This window comes from Carcharodon carcharias, chromosome 28 (genome assembly GCF_017639515.1).
Source record: "Carcharodon carcharias isolate sCarCar2 chromosome 28, sCarCar2.pri, whole genome shotgun sequence".
NCBI lineage: Eukaryota > Metazoa > Chordata > Chondrichthyes > Lamniformes > Lamnidae > Carcharodon > Carcharodon carcharias.
Window position 1 is genome coordinate 17,437,064 of NC_054494.1, and position 22,419 is coordinate 17,459,482.

General features: G+C 41.2%; 1 protein-coding gene across 3 annotated transcripts in view; it reads left to right on the forward strand.

Annotated features, from left to right (window-relative positions):
- The window catches only part of LOC121270754 (mitogen-activated protein kinase 8), a 94,245-nt gene that overhangs the window by 32,606 nt on the left and 39,220 nt on the right, over positions 1-22,419 (forward strand). The gene's annotated exons all lie outside the window — the stretch shown is intronic.

Sequence of the window (22,419 nt, forward strand, 5' to 3'; positions counted from 1 at the left end):
TGTTTCTGCTGTTGTAGAGGCAGACATGGAAGGCATTGTGTTGAGTGAGCTTTCATGTAAAAAGTTTTGTTGTTTATTGAGGGATGCTTATGGACCCACAGTTTGTCACTTCTACCCCAGAGGCTTCACAGCCGTGGAAGACATTACGCAAGTAACTTACAGTTCGTGTCAATAAGATGCCTATGAAAATCTTTCTTGAGTCCAGCTTTCTTGCCCATTTGGAGGAAGTTGCGAACATGGGTCAATTTAAACCAGTGGCTACTGAAGATATTCTTATTTAGGAAAGCATTGCATGAAAGCTGAACTGAACTAACCAGATAATTACCACGTACAACCAACTGTTAATCTTTGAGCAGTATGCCATTGCTTTAATTTTTCATTTGTTTCCTCATAAACCTCTCAGGTTGCAAAATGGAGATAATCCTGTTAACACGAATTTGATTTGAAAATGGAGCTCCCAGTGAAGCAGCTGCACTTCTGTTGAAACCTAACCTGAAGTGACAAGAAAATTGCACTCTATGTATGGAGGCATTTCATTTCAATTGGCAATAAATATGTGACTTTCAGATCAGAGACTGAAGGAGGAAGTTCTAACGAACTGGAGGTGATGCTTGGAGGAATGACCGTCTGTGAGCACCACAACCTTTTCCTGCTATGGTGGAATGATTTAGTCTTGAGTAAAACCATTGCATGGCAAATTTACAAAGATCTGCCCTTGTAGCTTTCGAAGAAATTGTGGTCCCTTTTGAATCTTTAGCTAAATTTGATTACTTTGATTTATACTTATTTAATTCAATATTTAAATTGATTTAATCCTCTCTTCCCTTCCAAGTTTCTGGGATCACTCATTTCTCTTTCCCTCCCCAATCCAGTTAAAGTTGGCATTCCCCTGCCTGTGTATTGACAGTGACTGTTGGCAGACTATTTGACTTCAGGTGGCATCACAGCCATGTTCAAACCTGTTGGCGTTTGACGTTCACACAGATTTCTATCAGAAGACACTGTTTAGCAATAAAGTGAGTTACTTTCATTTTGCTTAATGGGTCACCTACACTGCACCCCTACCCCCCAAACCCCCCACTAAGCTGCAACAGGAAGACTAAAGCAAATTGTAGCATCATCACTTTGATTGAGATAAGGTTCAACTCAGCACATATTTTTGATTGAACTTAGGATAGTTAACCACTGCATAATCACATAATAATAATAATCATAGTAAGAATTAGTCATCATGGAAACTTCCCACAGAACCTCCAATTAACCCACGAAGCAGACACTTGCAAAGAAGATCAGTGCCAGGGGAGGTGTAGGAAAAGTAAGTAACAGACGTTCATGAGTGAGAAAGAAGGATTGCACCACATTGTAAGAGTCTTTCAGTCAACAGGTGGTCGACTAGAATCTAGAGTACCAGCAGTGCTGGGAAAGGGAGGGCATTCTGCTCACTTCTGCTTCTTTGCTGGAATACTGCAAATTTAATCATGCAGCCCTGCCCTTTCTCTATATCTTTCTTTGCTTCTGTTATTTATCCACCCAAGTGGGATGTCATGGAAATGACTACCTGTAGACTGAAAGATCCTTAAAATGTAGTACATCCTTTCTTTCTTACGTGAGAAAGTCTGTCACTTTTTTCCCTAAACGTACCTTGGTGCTGATGATCTTTGGTAGAAGCATCGCTATGGGAGGAGGTCTGGAAGAATGCCCAACAACCCCTTATGGCAATGAAGTATTCTTGTAAAGTAAACCAATTCATCAGTTGAACTATAAAGAATCAAAGTCTCTTGGATAGGCTTGAATAACTAATTGGGTACCTGAAAGAGGAACATTTTCTTAGATGTGTAGAAACCCCTGAGACCTTTGCACTTAGTGGACTTTAGATTCTAAAGAAGTACGCTTCAAGGATTAATGGATGCGAATATTTGCAGCCCTGTTCACTTGGTTTCCGTTATTAGGACATTTCTATTCTGTCTGTTTTACATAATTTTAGCTAATGCGGTCTTGCTTTCTGAAATGAATTGCATGTAGGGATCTAAAAGAAACTTAGCCTTGCGCGCAAAAGGAAGGAGCACATGCATTTGTGCTGTTAGAGATGACAAGTAGCTCATAGTGAGATCTGGGCCTGGATTCGGATGCTGACTCTGTAAGCTGCAGTCATACCAAAGTGAAATGATTTCTTTTGGGACCATCGATCCATTTTCTAAATATCAGTTAGTGCCCTTTTAGTTGCTCATCTTTTTCATTGATCTACCCTTAGGACAGAAGACTTCCACCTCAAAACTAAACCTTGGTCCATCTGACTTGGCATCCTTATGCAAAATGAGCACTGACACCCACTGACTCCTTAAGTACCAATGAAGGGTCCAAAAATTCCCAAAGTGTTCTTGATTGTTTGTGCTACTTATGAATTCTTTTACACGCTACCCTTGATGTATCGCCAAGCATTTCATTTAAAGGAGGAGGGTTTTGCCATTGGGGTGGCTACACCTTCAATAATCTTTTCTGTTAAAGAAACAATTGCCAACTTCTTCTCAAATAGTTGAGTGCAATAGTTTCAGCAAAATGAATCCTCTGTGGCTTAGTGAATATGACACATACTGATGACCATATACAACCACAGTACCAGGTAATTCGTATAGCCAAGACCAGAGTTAGATTCAGGCTTCAGCATACTGGTAATTTGTTATTCACATCTGCGTTTTCATATTGGAATCGAAGTTTGTATCCTGGAATTGCTAACCTTGAAACTTTCATCTTAGTGAGGCACACAGAAGCTGGCCCATCTATCATTAAACTTTAATTGAGCTCCCAGTTAGCATCGCATCATGCCAATATTTAGAATTTATCATCAAGAGAATAGATTTGTTTTTAAAATCAGATATTTTGTTTAACCATTTACGTGCTTTGCCTTGAGATCTCTCTTTCTTGCGGCATCCATCCATTCATCCAAACATTGGTAATTATTTCTCAAATATTCCAAGCCCCTTGCTTCTGGCATCTCTCCCCAGTCCTCTCAGCTTCTCAATCTTTGTCTCCTTCCTTTAAGGACTCCTTTAAAATCAATTTATTTGGTGTAACCATTAGTCACTGCCCCTAATATTTCCTTTTTTAGTTCAAAGTTCATTGTTTTCTTGCACTTTTCGTGAAAAGCCATGATATATCTTCCTTCATTAAAGGTACTGTATAAAAGCTAAGTTGCTGTCTACTTTATCTCATTGTGCCAGTCCACGTTTCAAATTCACAATCTCTCCAGGTTAGTAAAAAATCCACAAAATGGGACTTTTAAACTGGCATTGTAAGAATACCACCGCAGGTTGAGACAGGTGTGGAACCTCTGTGTACTGTTGGACCCACCCTGGGGTGAGTTTCCTTGCCTATAATGCTATCATGCCTCGCTAAAACATTGTTGGCCTCTGCCACTGTTTCTTGCCTGCCTCTGCTGAATCCCAAGCCCCATGCTTGTTTCATGCTTCAATGTTAATGCTTACTAAGCTGACCTTCCAGCTCAACTCTCCAAAAGAGCTCAGGCCCTCTTCTGCACATCCATAATTTTGCTCTTCTCGAAGCTGCACTGGCCCCCTGTGCCCCAGAAATAAATTTCAAAATTCCCTACTCAAGTCTCTGTTGTAGCTTTACCTTCCCCTATAACACGTGACCCCCTGCAGCTTTGATCGCCTAAACTAGTGTTGTACCAGGCTATAGTAATAACAAACAGCTTCCAGAGTTATAGTTCAGAAGTTTTAGAGTCACGGAATGATAACAGCACAGAAGGAGACCTTTCATTTTATCATATCTGTGGTGCTGGCTCATTCGTAGAGCTAGAGTTCCCTACTCTTTCCACATAGCCCTCAACTTTTTATCCAATTCCCTTTTCAAAGTTATTATTGAATCCACTTCTACCTGCCTCCAAGGTAGTACAGTCCAAATCACAACCATCTTGTCACCAACTCTGTCACTGGGAACTGTTTCTCTTTATTTACTTTATCACAATGATTTATGGCTGTGACCATTGCAGTCACATTTTCTCTGAACATTCTCTGCTTTAAGGAGAACAGCCTCAGCTTCTCTAGACTCTCCATTGACTGAAGTCCCTTATATGCTATTCAGTAAATCTCTTCTGCATGCTCTAAGGGCTTGGCCTTCTAAAGTACCCATAATTGAACACAGTACTCCAGCTGAGGTCTAAGCAATGTTTTATAACGATTTAGTGATAAATTCTTTGCTCTGTGCTCTATACTTTTATACTAATGAGCCCAAATGTTTTTTCAATGCCTTGCTCAACTTGTCCAACTACCTTCAAAGATTTGTGTACATACACCCCAGGTCTCTTTCCTACAACTCCTCTTAAAATGGTACCAGTTAGTTTATATTGCCTCTCATTCTTTTTAATAAAATGTAGTCCCCTTCGCTTCTCTACGTAAAATTTTATCTACCATCTGTTTGTTCATTTCACCTGTCTGTCTTGGTGTACTGCTGCATATCTAATCCATTACTAGCAAATTTCTTCTCATTCTTTCAGAGGACATGGGCATCACTGACTAGGCCAACATTTTTATTGCCCTTCCCTAATTGCCTTTTGAGAAGGTGGTGGTGAGCTGCCTTCTTGGACTGCTGCAGTCCGTGCGGTGTAAGTATACCCACAGTGCTGTTAGGGAGGGAGTTCCAGGATTTTGACCCAACAACACTGAAGGAATGGCAATGTAGCTCCAAGTCAAGATGGTGTGTGGCTTGGAGGGGGACTTTGCAGGTGGTGGTGTTCCTATGCATCTACTCTTATTCTTCCAGGGGGTAGAGGTTGTGGGTTTAGAAGATGTTGTTGAAAGAGCCTTGTTGAGTTCCTGCAGTGCATCTTTTAGATGGTACGGACTGCTGCCACTGTGTGTCAGTGGCAGAGGGAGTGGATGTTGGAGGTGGTAGATAGTGTGCCACTCAACTGGGCTGCTTTGTCCTGGATGGTGTCAAGCTTCTTGAATGTTGATGGAGCTGCACTCTTCCAGGCAAGTGGAGAGTATTCCATCACACTCCTGACTTGTGCCTTGTAGATGGTAGACAGGCTTTGGGGAGTCGGAGGTGAGTTACTCACTGCAGAATTCCCAGCTGCTGACCTGTTCTTCTATTTAGATCACTGGTCCAGTTCAGTTTTTGGTCAATGGTAACCGCCGCCGCCCCCCCCCCCCCCCCCCCCCCCCCCCCCCCCGAATTTTGATAGTGGGGGATTCAGCGATGGTAATGCCATTGAACGCCAAGGGAAGATGGCTGGGTTCTCTCTTGCTGGTGATTGTCATTGCCTACTACTCGTGGTGGGAATGTTACTTGCCACTTGTCAACCCAAGCCTGAAAGTTGTTCATGTCTTGCTGCATATGGGCACGGACTACTTCAGTATCTGAGGAGTTGTGAATGGTGCTGAACATTGTGCAATTATCAACGAACATCCCCACTTCTGACCTTATGGAAGGAAAGCCATTGATGAAGCAGCTGAAGGTGGTTTGGCCTCGGACACTACCCTGAGGAACTGCTGCAGTGATGTCCTGGGACTGAGCTGATTGAACTCTAACACCCACAACTATCTTTCTTTGTGCTAGTTATGACTCCAACCAGTGGTGGGTTTTCCCTCTGATTCTCATTGACTCCAGTTTTGCTAGGGCTTCTTGATGCCACAATCTGCCAAATGGCTCACGGTGTTGCCCATGGTCAATTGATGTTTTTTTTTTAAACATATATGGATTAGTGTCATACCTAGCACGAAGGAAGATGGTTGTGGTTGTTTAAAGCCGATTATCTCAGTCACAGGACATTGCATCCTCTTGATAGTATCCAAAGCCCAACCATCTTCACTAACCTTCCCTCCATCACCAGGCCAAAAATGGGGATGCTTGCTGATGGTTACAGTGTTCCATGCCATTCTGGACCCCGCTGTTCATTCACATATGCAGCAAGATGTGGACAGCATTCAGAGTTGGGCTGATAAGCGGCAAGTAACATTCGGACGACACACGTGCCAGGCAATGACCATCTCCAAAAGAGAGAATCCAAACCATATCCCCTTGACATTCAATGGCATTACCATCGCTGAGTCTCCCATTATCATCACCCTGGGGGTCATCATTGACCAGCACTGAACTGGTCCAGCCATATATGTACTGTAGCTACAAGACCAGGCCAGAGGCAGGGAATTCTGTGGTGAGTATGTCATCTCCTTACTCCTCAAAGCCTGCTAGCCACATACAGAGCTCAAAACAGGAGTATGACAGAATGTTCAACACATCCAGGACAAAGCCCGCTTGATTGGGACCCCTTACACAAACATTCACTCCCTCCACCACTGAATAGTAGCAGTAGTGTGTACCATCTACAAGATGCATTGCAAAAACTCACTAAGGCTCCTTTGACAGCACTTCCCAAACCTGTGGACCCACCTAGAAGGACGAGGGCAGTGAACGCTTGGAAACACCACTGTTGCAAGTTCCCCTCAAAGTCAAAACACCATCCTGACTTGGAAGTATATCACTATTCCTTCACTGTCACTGGGTCAAAATCCTGCAACTCCCTTCCTAACAGCACTGTGGGTGTACCTACGCTACATGGACTGTGGTGGTTCAAGAAGGCAACTCACTGCCATCTTCTCGAGGCAGGTAAGGATGAGGAGTATTTTTAGCAGCACCCACGTCCCATGAATGAATAAAAACAAAGGATAGAACCGCAGCTAGGAGGGACACTTCTATAATGATCTCTGTCGAGACTGAGAATGGTTTAAAGAGGAATTTGAATTTCCAGGTATTAAATAAAAGAATGACACAACAAGATTTCACATTTTAAGATAACCTTTACTGTATCAATGACCAAAGACCAAAACACTATTAATTAAACAATTTTCGTTGGCAACTTATACTACAAGCAACTGAATGAAATTTGTCGCTTTCTACTATTACCAACAACCAAAACCCCCAATTTTGTATTGTAACTCAGTCTCTTAGGTAGACATTCACTTCTTCTGGAACCAATCCAAAGTGTTTTGCAGCTCCCAAGGGGTTTACTTCTGTTCTTTTCCTTTTCCCAATGCTATCTTCTGTAGTGAGAGTTTTTCTTGGGGATTCTCCCTCGAACTTCAGCTAGGAAAACTCTCCAATCAGCTGGAAAAACTCTCTAATCAGCCAGGAAAACTCTCCAGCCTTGTTTTAACTCCTCACGAGCTAGGTTTTCAGACTGGGTGCGATCTCCCACCTGCATTCTGCATGTTGAATGATGGTCAGCATTGTCTCTGCTTAAGGTGCAGGCCTGGCCAACCTTTTTTTTTGTTCTTACCCTCCCAGCCAGTTGCAGATCACCCAAGACCAAAAACTGCAGCTCCCCTTCTCTCTGTGATATCTCGGGGTTTATAGGGAAGCCTGTAATCTGATTTCTAAATGGCTTCTGTGCCCCTCAAGCTATATATAACTTAATTCTCTCTCTCTCTCTCACTCTCTCTCTGTCTAATGGAGAGAAATGCCTATGGTCTTTTGTGGTCCATGGCTTTTATTTACCCTCTTTTGGCAACAGGGGAAACAATAGCTCTGTATCCAAGAGTAGAAAAGGTAATCAGCTATCTCAATTACCACTGCTTTTCATCTTAGAAACAAAGGGATAGGTTCCAGCACACCTATTCATGACTTGATACCAATAATACCTTTCTGGGTTTTAGGAGACTTAGGGTCTTCTCATTGTGGACTTAGAAACAGCTGTCATTGTCCCCTCCCTTTCAATAATACACTGTTCTTCTCTTCATCTCACAGTAAACAACCCAGCTGTAATGCTGGAAATCCAAAACAAAAATAAAAATACCTGGAAAAACTCAGCAGGTCTGGCAGCATCTGCGGAGAGGAGCACAGTTAACGTTTCGAGTCTGTATGACTCTTCAACAGATCTAAGTAAAAATAGAAAGGAGGTGAAATATAAGCTGGTTTAAGGGTGGTGGGGGGTGGGGGGGGATGCGGGGTGGTGGGTAGAGCAGGATAGAGGGCCAGTGATAGGTGGAGATAGCCAAAAGATGTCGTAGAGAAAAGGACAAAGAGGTGTTGAAGGTGGTGATATTATCTATGGAATGTGCTAATTAAGGGTGGAAAGCAGGACAAGCAAGGTACAGATAGCCCTAGTGGGGCTGGGGTGGGGTGAAGGGAAGGGATCGAAATAGGCCAAAAGGTAGAGATAAAACAATGGATGTAAATACATTTAAAAATAATGGAAATAGGTGGGAAAAGAAAAATCTATATAAATTATTGGAAAAAAGCGGGATTGGAAAGGGGGTGGGGATGGAGGAGAGAGTTCATGATCTAAAATTGTTGAACTCCATATTCAGTCCGGAAGGCTGTAAAGTGCCTAGCTGGAAGATGAGGTGCTGTTCCTCCAGTTTGTGTTGAGCTTCACTGGAACATTGCAGCAGGCCAAGGAAGGACATGTGGGCATGAGAGCAGGGTGGAGTGTTGAAATGGCAAGCGACAGGGAGGTCTGGATCATGCTTGCGGACAGACCCAACTTTACTGTCAGATTCAAGTGTAGGTCATGTGACGCCTTTCATTGAAGCTATATTTAAAGATACTGTTTCAAGCCATGATATTCATATAAACCAAATAGCCCTAAAATATCACAATCATAGAAACCTTGCATGTGTAACACTTAAGAAACTAGCTTACTACCACCACTTACTGGCCAGAGCTTGCAGTTGCATTGTTAACAGCAACATCACTAGCTGCAATTCTATTCTGAATGCTTGACACTTGATACTAAATGTTGGCTTGCAGGAATGAGCAAAAACCACACCAGGTTGTTGGGCAGGGAGTTCGTGCATACAGAATATTTTTAGTATATTGGTGTAATTAAATAATTAACAAGATAGCTCTTGAATCGCTTGCTTAAATATCCATTGTTCGCACTAGGTTTCAGGGAAATATAATTTGACTCCATTAATCTTAGCAAGTTTGTCCCTATGTCTACATTGATCTGAGGGAATGAAATTCTGAAAATTAAACCAGGAAATATGTCAGAAGGAAAAAATGTAATACCACTACATTGATTTCCTGCTCACGACTTGCTTTCAATATTGAATTCTCCCCCACACAAAAACCAAAAATGCTGGAAAAGCTCAGCAGGTCTAGCAGCGTCAGTGGAGAGAGAAACAGAGTTAACGTTTTGAGTCCCATATGACCCTTCTTCAGAGCTTTTATCTTAGTGAATTCTCCCCCGTTTGTTTAAGGGTACTTTCCAGGCGAAAGACTCCACTGAGTTGAAGGTTGTGTTTTTACACACAGCCTGGTCTTGGCCACATTTATCCTTCTTGTTGCGAAGATATTCGGTGGGTGCAGAGAGCTGCAGAACTCCAGTTCTATGTTAATCCCTTCAGTGAGGTTGGTTTCTCTTCTGTAGCTGTTTGAAAATCTGCAGGAGACATTTTCTTAGAAAGTTCAATATTACAGGCAAGGCCACAGGTTTACTGTTACTGAATAAATCAAATTCTCTTTTTGATTGAATGGGATGTGGAGGATTGCATTTTCTAATTCTGACTCCCCCCATCCCCACCCCCCCTTCAATTGATTACTTTCTCTCACTATTGCCCATAATGGAGAGCACTGCTTTTTCTTGAGTCAATGGCAGTTTCCATATATGGAATTCCCCCTGGTGTTTTGGGGATCAGGGTAGAAATTCATCTTGGGGCGGGGTGCCAAATGGTATTGGGTCAGCCACTTGTTATACAAAGAACCTGATAATTCACTTCCTGTGTAGCCAATGTAATTAAATAATTAAATGCCTATATCGGGCAGAGTGATCCCATACGGCCCACTTTCGTTACACCGACCGAGACACATTCCTACCCACAACTTTCAAATCTCCATCCGTTTTTATATGCTTATTTTAGTTTGTAGAAACTACAAAAGTGAGTAGTCTTGATTATGAGACATACAGAGGAGAGCTCATAGAGCATAGGGAATTTGTGTGCTGTTTTCTGAAAAATTGAGGCAGTGGGTTAGTACATAGTGACTTCTAGAACATGCGATCTTGATGGGATGGAAATTCCCACTCCCTGCCAACTTTAAGATTTCTATAGAAAAAATATATTTGGCCACTTTGCACCCAGCCCACAGTGTGAAAATTGACATTAGTGTCACGTATATCAAAAATTTTAGCCCTTCTCTGTTCCATAAGTAAAAGCCTCAAAAGCCAATTATTTTGCCTGCACTTTAAGTTTTGGACACAAACAGATCTTGGTGTTCTCATTTAGGACTTATTCACCCTCTTAGCGACTTCACTGAGAATAGCCTGAAAGAAAGCTAAGCACCAACAGACTGGGGTATATTGGTGTGTGCAGCTTATAAGATCAGTAGGTGGTGTTGAAGTACTTTGCTGTGATAGTGTATAACATTGTTCCATTACATGACCTAGGAATACTTCAGGCTGACACTGGGTGCTCCACCATTGACATATCTTATCTCTGAGGAGCATCAAAAGCTAATCAAAAATATAGAACATAAGAACAAGAGCTTGTTTCTGCTGCTGCCTCAACATTATACCAGTGCGTAGACTCTTGAAAGATTTGTTTGAAACTATTTTCTTCTATTTTAGCAGAGTCATTTAACTTGCTTTAAAATAAATGGTGCTGAAAGAGAGCCATTTCATGGAAATGTGGGAGTGTAATGTTTGGATTGAGTAGGATGGATATATTTGTGCTGTAATAATGTTGAATATTGTATTTAATTTTACACCAAGAAACAGCACTACTGGACTCTTGAGCAGTTCTTGTGAATAAATTTGAAAACAAAACCCATTCCACATGCTCTGAAGAAGAGTTATACCGACTCAAAACGTTAACTCTCTTTCTCTTTCCATAGCTGCTGCCAGACCAGCTGAATTTTTCCAGCATTTTCTATTTTTATTCCACCCCACATTACCAGTGTATTCACCAGACCATAATTCATTGTGATTGTCAGAGAAGGAACCTATGAAGGTTGTGCATTGCCTATCGTGTGACAGTTAGATCAGAATTCATGTTAGTTTGGTTAATACAATTATCGGCTAACCTCCGCTTATGAGCTGCAGTTCGCCCTTTCTTTGATTGTAGTTTTCCTCTATTTAAATTGCCTGCAGTGAAAAGTGCAGCACCACCTGCTCCTGATTAGCTGTAGCTCAGAAGTAGCCTGCAGGTTGGACAAATGCAATAATTCTCTGCACAACACTAAGGAATAGTGACGGAGAATGGGAAGGGGTATTGAGACACAATGGGGAGAGTGGAAAATGGCAGCTGTGGTTTGTAGCATCCAATGAGGAGATTTTGAGTGGGGATGTGAAGTAAAACCAGTTGGATATCTACTGCCAAATGTGGTTGGATGACAATCTTAAACAGCAAACCTTTCCACTACAAAGGAGCAAGAGCCACTTTCTTTTGAACCTCCTCACCCAGCCGTAGAATCTTGCCTTAAAACCAAGAGTAAAGAGTTTATGTATTTCTTAATTTCCAGACTTGAAGCCAAATAATTTTTTAGCCTCCATCTCCTGCTGCCCCACCTCTAAAGACTCTATTTCTTCTCTCCTACTAAAGCTTTATCAAACTCACCTGACATCTGTTATCTGTTTCCCTTGTTCTCCTTCCAGTTCAACGCTCATGCTCATCACACTGTCCACTATATGCACACTGTCTTCTGGCCGTGTTTCCCACCCTCTTTGAAACTGCCACCATCAGCTCCCTCATTGATTCTTGTTCACTTCTCTTCAGCTGCTAATCTCTAACTTCTTCCTCTCTAATGCCATAAACATCTTTGCCGTGTGCCACCTCACCTCAATTACTCACTTCTCTGTTTTTATGTTCTTCCCATTTGGTCTCTGGTCTTGTAACAATGAGAAATTCACTAATAATGGTTTGTACCACTGCAATCCCCTCGTGCTTGTTCTCACCCTCCAGTGGAGCACTCTGTTTTCCATGATCAAATCCTGCTGTGCTTCATCCCTGTGGCACTACACAATATGGTTCTGTTTCTATTTTACCCAAAATAGCCAGCACATTTCCTGTAAAGGGTTCACATCTTACGCCTGCACATCTCTAGCATGCACCAAGATTCAGTACAAGCCCCTCCTACCTTTTGTTTATAAGCTGACTGTTGGTGACATTATCTATAAGTATGGACAATTTTAGATAAGTCTGCTAATGGGCACCCAGCCTTAGCACTCTTCCTCAATCCTTGACAAGAGTCAGAGCTTTCTCCAGCTTAACCTTGAGCCCATCACTTGACACTTGTCTAAATTTTGGAACTTAACCCTGACCCATTCCCCTCCTTTCGATTTACTCAGACTGAACCAGCACTGAGTGGCCTGAGTGCTTTGCTTGATCCTGAACTTGGCTTCAGATGTCCACCTGGTTTATCATCATCGAGATATCTTTTTCTGCTCCTTAATAAGTCAGTCACTGCCCAAACACTCGTCTCCAAGCTTGACTTCCTCCAATTCTTCTGTTCTAGCTCTCGATCTTCATTCTACACAAACCTCAGTCCACCCAAAACTTGATTCCCTGTATGTTATTCCATAGTAAATCTTACTCAGCAATTACCCCTGCCCTTGCTATTCTCCAGCACAATGGATTTTAAAAGCCTGTTCTTTTAATAATTTTTTTTGTCATTCTTGTGATGTGTGTGCTGCTGATTAGGATCAGCTTAAATTGTCCAGCCCTAGTTACCCGGAGAAGGTGGTGGTGGTTGGCCTTTCTGAACCACTGCAGTCTGTGTGGTGAAGGTACTCCTGCAGTGCTGTTGGATAGGGTGTTCCAGGATTTGGACTCAGTGACTGTGGCAGAGCAGCCAGGATAGTTTGTGATTTGGAGGAGAACCTGGAGATGATGGTATTCCCATGCATCTGTTGTCCTTGGTGTGGTTGAGGTTGTGGGTTTGGGAAGTGCTGCCAAAGAAACCTTGGTAAGATGCAGTAGTGCATCCTGTAGATAGTGCACATTGTAGCCACGATGCAGCAGTGTTAGATGAAGGGTGAAGTGCCGATTTAGCAGACTGCTTCCTCAAGCTTTTTGAATGTTGCTGCAGACGCACTCACCCAAGCAAGTGGAAGATATTCCATGGTGTTGCTTCACTCGATATCTTCAACATCTGTGAGCTCACTGATCTATTCTGCATCAGTTACCTTTGCAGTAGCTATACTCTTTACTTCTTCATCAATGGTAAATCTTTAGTCTTCATGTTCTGCATTCTGGAATTCCTTCCATCGAGAACAAGTTGCAAGTATATACCATCTTTAACAGTGAAATGTGCACCGATGCTTTATGGAAGAATTAATTGAGCAAAAATGCATTTCAATTCAAAGAAAGGAATATTAGGAGGAGTGGGTAAAAAGTTCATTGAAGAGCTGGTTGTTGATTTTGTGACATTGAATTGCAACCTCTGATTCAAAGAAAAACCAAAGATAATGTTATGATTCACAAAATGGTTTCCAGCTGTTTATGTAGCAGTCAAGTATAGAATTATATCCTCAGGTCCTTTATTAACAGGATATTATGCTGAAATTTCTATTGTGTTTGATATAGCTGGATCAATTGATGCACTTGAACCCACGTGATGGATTCTGTTTAAGGAGTATTATACGAATTAAAGTAACCTCCATAACCACAGTGAATCTTTCTGTTGTTAAAATCTGCTGATGTCTAAGTCTAGAGTGAAGTGATTTGAGTTTTTTTCTGTTAGGTTTACATTAGTCTTAAATTTGTGCTTATGCACTGATTCATGGATAAATACCAATGGTTGGATGCTCTTAAGCTTTGAGTTTTTTGTTTGTGATGTGAGAACTTCACTGAGGCAGTTGTGTTTATGGATATTGTTGCTGGCTGCAGTTCAGCTGTTCCAATTGCTTGCTGATCTGGTTTGAGGATTTGGTGTGCTCAAGCATATATGGTTGCTCTGCACACTTGAGTTGCCTTCTTTATGATTCAGAATCCTTAAGCATGTGACAGAAAGGTTTCCTTCAGCACATGCCTGAGATCCATGGCCAAACTGCAAATTTAAAGCAAAAAGCCAAGACTGTTGGAGGGAGAAAGGATTTTAGCCTATACTTCAGCCATATGAACCATATCCCATCCTACTTCATCTAATCCTATCCGTATATTCTTCTATTCCTTTCTCCCTCACGTACTTATCTAGCTTTCTGCTAAATTAATCTATGCTGCTTGTTGCAACTACTCCAAGTGGTCTCAAGGTCCATGTTCTCGCCCTCCTCTGGGTAAAGAAGTGTTTCTCTTAATTCCTTATTTGATTTGTTAGTAGCTGCCTTCTTTATGACCCTCTAGATTTATCCAGAATATCGAGGCAGAAGTCCCATCTCAAGATGTGCTATGTAGCTCAGACTAGGATCAGTGTATCAGTAATCTGAGACAAGATATGTGGTAAGCGGTAGCACTTTCTTTCTTGGGAGGAGCAGCTGACTTTTAACATGTGGTTCCCAGAGCTCAACCACTAGTTTTCTCACCTCATGTCACGTCTGTTGTAGACTAATTGATAAGAGATTAATTTCTATGGTTAGCCAACAACTCATAAACTATAAGGCTGATGGAAGGCGTACTGGATGGTGTTCTGTTTTTCGTTTGGGCAATTCTTATGTTCCTACTCCTCTCATCACCTTGAAGGTAGCTGCTCATCGTATAGGTGACCAGGAAATTCCGAGGCTTGGGACAACTGCTGGGAAGTGTTATCGGAAGGTTTGGCATGTGAACGTGCATTCATATGTCCAAGGCCTGATGCTTACCCTGATCAGATTGCAGAGCCAAGCAGTCACTGCTGAAACTGTGCACTGCCAACTGATAGAACTACTATTTGAAAGGCATTGCCCAATTTAATAAAAACGATATTGATCTTTGCTTCCATGAAACTTGATGAAAGTTTCATACATCAGAAATGCAGTCTCTGAATTGCTGTCTCTAAGCTGAGTACAGATGTCAATAACTAGCAAGTAGGCATAACCTTGGATGATTGTGTTTTGTGAAATCACTTGGGCTTGGGGCAGCTGCTTAATGCTTTGCTCAGTTCATTAACTACTTAAGTATAAGCTTCAGTCTGAGTTTATTGTCCACACGCTGAGTTAATTGCTGAAACAAGCCAATGGAGGTCATTTGGTAATTTTCTGAGACCTGGTCCATTATGTGGAGATTAGGGACCTAATTCATTAAATATGATATTAGCGTAGTCATTAAAAATGCTACTTTTTCTCTTTGACATCTGTGCTGTACCACAGTCAGACATTAAGAAGATAAAAGGACAGCAGGCAAGAGAGATTCTGGAATATGATTTATTCCTCTGTGCCTCCAACAATCAGGATAAATCTTGTATTTATTGTCTTTCTATTACATCATGGAATATCTCACTAAAGCAGTGGAATTTATTGACCTATAATTTGTAGTCATCCGTATACACAGTTATAAGCCTAAAGCCTGATTGGCTTTATAGGCCAATAAAGTTGGATCAGATCAGGAATGGTGATATAGCTTTATAACGCTAATATTTTCTGAAGCATGATTTATTGCATTTTTGATAACCTTGGGGTGAAATTTTGTAATAGTCATACGAAGAGATTAATGGTATGCTTTGCATTCTCTTGCAACGAAGTAAGGACATGGGTGAAGAATTTAACTTTTAAAAAGTAATTTGTTGACATTATCTGGACAGCCTTAAATTGCAGATACATATTTGTGATTTAAAATCTATTTATCAAAATTAAGTATTATATATACAGTTGTGAATATCAGTTACATTCTACACGATAAAAATGTGCACAAGGAGATTCTTAACCATGCATTTGGTCTATATCATGCATCCATTTATGTAAGAAAACCTTGTATTTTGCATTAAACACCATTCAATTGACTATTTGTGGCACTGTCCAAATGGGACATAATTATTAATTATGCAGCTGCTGCTGAAGAAATAGTGTTGCAGTGTCTCCACGTAACTAACTTGGGAGTTTTCTGTACACTTGGACAAGCCTTTCAAAAAGGTTTACCTTCCATTGCAAATGGTCATGTGATAAGTTTTAAGGAGACTTAATAATTTTCAGAATCCTGCTGTTTCCAAATGGCTTTCGGGTCAACAGGAGCCTACTGTAAAGAGAAGATATGGTTTGTATGCTGTAATGTTTACATATGTCTGTCTCCACATGGTCATCTAGACCATGTCATTGTGTGGGATTTGCGTCTTAGACTGCTGTGCTAATGGAATGTTTGAGGTAATAAAGAAGACAGACAAAATCAAGGCCACTTTGTTTGGGTAAATGACTAGAGAACAAATTATCAGTACACCCTTGTGCAAACATGTGGAGTCTCCATCTCCATCTGCAAGAAAGAAGACTTGAAGCTAATCGATAGATCACCAACGTTTTTAGCTGCTTCCAAATTTTGTGAAGGTTTATAGCCTAAAATTGAAGGGTTGATGAAACAACCAGCTTTAAGCGATTTTGTTTGAAGTAATATTCTGGCTTTGCTCTGCTATTTATTATTTTGTATAGCTTGATGAGTTCACCTTCATAGCCATCATTCTTGACTGTAGAACTTGAACTTCTTTAATCTTTCTTCCTCCCTCAATTCCTTTCCAGCTTGGACCAGCCTTGTGCTTTCTGTACATCTTTGTCCTTTTTTATGGTGCTATGACTTGATCAATTAAAAATAATAGATTATAACTGGTTATGTAAGGTTTTAAACATTCTCTGTCACAGCATTGCAAACACACTGCAAGTTTGGTCTTTCATTCTGCTGTTGATAGGCGCAGTATGTACGACATAGCCTAGAAAAAACTAACAACGTTGGTCAGGCAATGCTGCTGTTTAAAAGACTTCGTAAAACTGTATTAGTTATTCTCGCCCCTTGTTACAGTATGTAGTATAAATGTCATCTGATCATGATGTAAATCCCAAGCATAACCTCTGGAGACTTTCACACCATATATCCTAGCATTCTATTGACTCGTGTTGCTTTTCTACATTGCCCAGGTACTGAAAGTGCAATGTGCTTCTAGTTTCCTTTTTTAAGCTCCCCACTGGCAATTTGCTGCTTATTTTGTAGTTGCTTTGCACGTTGGATGTAAATAAATGTGCAATAATTCACATTTCAGCTTTAAGTGTAATTTGCCAGTATAACAAGAACTTTCTGTAAACCTTTACTCTCCCTATTTTGTGTTATCAGCAAATTTGATGGCATTTGGTTTTGATATCTGGTCCTTTTTAATGTAGCGTCGAAACAGCAGGGGTCCAACCCCCAAGTTATACTCTGCTCTCTCTCCAACTCGATAATGCACTTCTCACAAGCACTCTGCTTCTCATTTTAAACAACTTCTTATCTATTCCCTAAGCTATCCTGGGTTCCCTGTGGTCTTTATATTAATTGTGTATTTTTTTGCTGTACTTTGGATTTTCAGAAAACAATTACAGCAAAATCTCATTTAACCAAAAGCTTTGAGTGAAATCAATTGGTTAAGCATGAGTTTGGATTTGATTAACTTATTTCACTGTAAACCATTTGTGTTGAGACTCTGCAGCTATAGAAAAACTCTTTTGTCCCAATCAAAACAGTTTCCCTGACAAAATGAGGGCCACAGAATGAACTAGGAAAATATGTGTTGAAGCTATGAGCCAGCAAATAAACTGAGACATTAGAGGGGATTTACATTCCAAACAGCTCCAATCTCTCTCTCTCTAGGTATAGTAGTTATCCTTAGATAGGTTTTCAATTTGATTTTTTTTAAAAAAATTAAACAAATTGAGTAACAACCGAGCTGAATTCCGAGCGTCCCTTTTGAAATTAACTGAAATAGGAATAATGCAAGGGTACTTGTCTGTAGATGGTGAAAATGCATAGTGCAATTACATGGAGATGGCAACCTACATGGGGCTCATGAGGCTGCCAAAGGATCAATAGCTGCAGCTCAGCCCATACAAAGGTGCACGGTGTGAATTGCTACCTTGTCACATTCATAAGTGGAAGCTTCAACTTCAGTTGCACTTGTGACTTGGGCAGTTATCAGAAAACTGTTCGAGGAGAACAACCAAATTGATTCCATTGGTGGGGAAGATATCAGTCAAATAAGATTTTGCAAATAGTGGTAGGGGAAGTAGTTTTCTATTTGGGTCTCATTTCTGATAGGAGGTAGCTAATGCAATGTTTGTGACCCAGTTTGCACTAAACCCATTTAACAAAACCTATGTCTTTGATTGTTTGGCTTTATCAAACAGGATCTTTCTCTTAAATCCATGTTTCTTGCTATCTAAATGCTACTTCGACTTGCCTATTAAAACTGGTGTCAAAGCTGTAGTTTGGAGGCCAGAAGTAGCACCCTGAGCACAGATAACAGGCCCTCGAAGCCCAGGCAACTTAGAACTCAGATACGTTTGCATTTATTTATTGGATTGGCCTGTTGGAACCTCTTGGGCCCGGAGATTTGGAAAGTGATCAAGGTGTTCTCAGTTACACCAGCTTGTGCAAATTGCAGCGAGCCACATCCTTTTCTTCTGCCATTGGTTTTTCAGTGTTATTGTGGTTTTCTAAGCGCAGTTCTGGTTAACGCGCCATCTTGTGTTCTGCTTCTTTGGCCATCATTCAGCTTTGGATTGTTACCTTCTTTTCACCATTATCAATAAACTATTACTGGAAATAGGTTAATAGAACTTCAAATATTTTGCTTCTGTATTTAGCTAAGTTAAGCTGAGGGCTTGGCAGTAAACTCATTGTGCAAGTGTACAGTAGTAAAGCTGTTCCAGTAGACTGTTTAAGATTTTAGTTAAGATTACCTTGCAAATGAGCTTTTTTTTATAATATGACATTTGGAATAAGCAGTCTAGTTTGAATTGGTCTTGTGATCTATGTAGAGTGGTGATGGTGCCTGAGCAACCCTGTGGCTATGGGTTACATTTCAAAACATAAACTCTTCGCAGTGGATGGTGTCAAGATTTTGTAAATTAACAGTGGCCTGAGTTTTGACCTCGTTGGGTGGGCTTGGCAGGAGCGAGCGGGGTGGTCGGGGAGCCGACTGCTGCTGCGATCGGCTCTGCACCGCGATTTCACACGGGCAGGCCATTTAAGGCCTGCCCAGCATGGAATGCGAGTGGCAGTGCCGAGCGCTACCTGTGTGGGCAGGGGGAGGAGGGAGAGTCAGGTCCAGCGCATGAAAGAGTACTTCCATCTCCCTGAGGCACGCAACTGCTTCAGGGAGATTGAAGAACTTTTTAAAAAAATTAATAATACAGTAAAAATTGAATGAAGCATGTACCCTCATGTGACTGTCACATGAGATGAGACATGTTTTTAATGTCAAAACAAAGGTTTTATTTCATTAGTATTAGCTTTAGGAAACCTCATCCCGCTCATGGATGAGGTTTCCTAAAAAATGTAAAGGTGCTTGGTCTTTTCACCTGCCCGCCAACTGTTAGGTTGAACAGGCAGCGTAAATTTCAACTTAATTAGCTCCTTAATGGCCTTAATAGGCCTTTCAATTTTTGTCGGACACTCAGCAAAAGAAATATTGCGTTTGAGTGCATGATGATGTCAGGATGCACGCCCGACATCATCGCGCGTCATATTACGTTCTGGCGTGTTGGACACACACCCACACGCCGAAGGTAAAATTCTGGCCTGTATCTTTTTCTCCTGTATGGACTCTTTTTTCATAAGGTAATCACTCCCCTAATCTCATGAATTGACACTCAAAAAAAAAAGTATGTAGTTTCTGCTGAGAAAATGAGTAACTTCAGGTTTCTAAACAGTTGGAAATGCAGCTTGTGCTCTGAAGATTATGTATCTTTTAATATTTATTGATTTTTGATAAATGCTTTGACCCCAAGGAGTAGTTGAAGCAAAGATCTTGCTTATTTTAAGGGATATGTAGGTACCTGTTTAAAACTGAGAAAAATGGAGGCCTTAGGGGAAAGATGGGGTAGTTTTGATTTTCGATTCCTGTAACAGCATGCAGGTGCATGCACCAGAGCTGAATTGCCTCTGCTCTATGGCTCCTTTTGCTATGACTTAATTATTCACAAAGATTTTAATCACTGAACAACGGGATCTTGCTTTTCATGGTGACAACTATCCGTCATCTTCAGTGTGTTTGTAAAATTGCTGTAGAATCAAGCGTTATAATTAATGATACCCGCAGGTCCTAAGATTCTTTAGAAGCCTCACTGTGCTTAGTGGTATTCCTAGATTTTGTAGTGGTTTAGCCTGTAGTGCTGTTAACACCAGTAGCTGATGATTTTAATATGAACCTGTATTTTATTTTTGGCTTTTTCACATGTTATTAAAACTGTTGCAACCAGCCGAATATTGTCTACTACAACAGATACAATCTTTTAAAAGCAGCTTGCTCTATTTATGTAGCACGGTTTAAAGAAACCTTATTATAATGCACATTTTTATAATTTAAAAAGCTTTTGCATACTTCTGATATAGGCTGTAAATATTTTCATTGTCTTTGGATCTGCCATCTGCAATGTGTGTCTCAATTATGCTTTAATTGTCTATCCTGAGACCAAAGGAGACAAGGGCAACTGAGCTAATGGCCTCCATTCCATAAATACATCCACATGCTTTGTGTGTGACAAAGTTGAGGAATGTGTGGGCAGGGACAGGAGCATAAATGGTGGTTGAGAAGAGTTTGGGATAATGTTTGCTGTCCAGAATGATCCTAGAACAGTAGGATTTGGCAGCAACAGAGGGAGATGACCTTTAGTTTGTGGTCTTCAGGATGGATATTCAGACTGATCTTGATCCATGCCCATGTTAGCTTGCATTCAGCGGATTCAACGTTTTAGAGGTGCCTGTTATACGTTGTAGAGTATTAAGAGTGAGCTCCTGTTAATCATCTGCATCCACTTGCTCACCAATCTAGTCTTGGTCATTTGAATGTTGCTGATCACTTATTTTACCACATGATGCAAAATAAACACATGCATTAGTTACATGTCAATCTCCTGAAGTGTTCCACGTGGAGGAGTCAGGGTCAAATGTTGAAGACCCTATTTGGATTTGGGTGCACAGATGTAATTCAGTTCAATTTTTAAAGTTATAGTATTACTTTGTTTTTTTTTTAAGATATCTTGAGTTCACGTTTATACTGAAATAGCAAAACTTCAGTTTAGGAAGCATATAGGTGATCAGAACTTCTCCGCCATTCAGGATGAGGAACTGCATCATGCAAAATAAGTGCTACATTGCCACCACTGGTGCGATGGTGCAATTACCATATGCTTTTTATTATTACTGCTGTTATTAATTAGGTTTTATTTTAAAAACATGTTTAAACTGTATCCCACCAAGCCTGCCACCTACTGCTGAGCACAGTGTTGCACTTGCTTTGTTTGAACAGTCTGTAAGTGTTTGCAGAGCTGGTGAGTCCTCCTCCTGATTTCAGATTGCTTATCAGCAAGTAGGAAGCTCCCATTATCATGAGGACATGGGAATTTATAATGGAAAAATGTTGAGTCAAAAGTGTGACCAACACATGGCAATAAACTTTGAAGTAAACTTTGTGGGTAAGTGTATACAGCGGAGTGTTTTAATATTTTATAGTTATATTTCCCAATTACTTTTCCTAACTTTAAAGGTGCAGGAGGGAAATGCAAGAATATTCTTCATTCGATTCCTGGGGCAGAATTTTCTGCCTGTTGGGCGGGTGGGCCCGACCTAATCTCCATTGGACGGGGAGCTGATATCCGCTGGAGAAACAGGCCTCGCCGCCATTTTACGTGGGCGGGGCCAATTAAGGCCCGCCCAGCGTGATGTCTGCCAGGAAGCGCTAAGCGCTCCATGTGCAGGCGGGGAGGGGTGGTATTCCCCAAAAGCGGGCGTGCGCTCTTTCACGCATGCGCACAATAGAGCGCACATCTCCCTGAGGCTAAGTGCCGCCTCAGGGAGATCGCTTACACTTTAAAAAATATTAAAAATAGAAAAAAAAATCCCCAACATGTCCCCCTCGTGACAATGTCACATGAGATGGGACGTGTTCATACTTAACATAATAACTTTATTAAAATTTTTCAAACCCTGCATGAAACCTCATCCCGCTGGTGGATGAGATTTCATGTTTTCTCTAGTTGCCGCCGGGGATCTCCTGGCCTGCCTGCTAACCTTAAAGTTGGACGGGCAGGTCCTTTAATTGTATAAATGATCCTGCCAATGGCCTCAATTGGCCATTGACAGGTCAGCGGACCCGCAGTTGATTTTGCTGCGCCCCCGCCTTCCTGAAAATTTATATGGGGCGGGATGACATCGGGAGTTCCGCCCCCTGCTCGCCGACGGCAAAATTCTGCCCCTGATATTAGTCTGAGGATGTTGAACACAAAAGGTGTGTATGTCTTCGTTGCCCACTGTGAACCTGTTGAGCCATTGCAGGAGCTGGTCTAACCTTGTACGTTTGTCCAATAGCTTCAGTTTCATT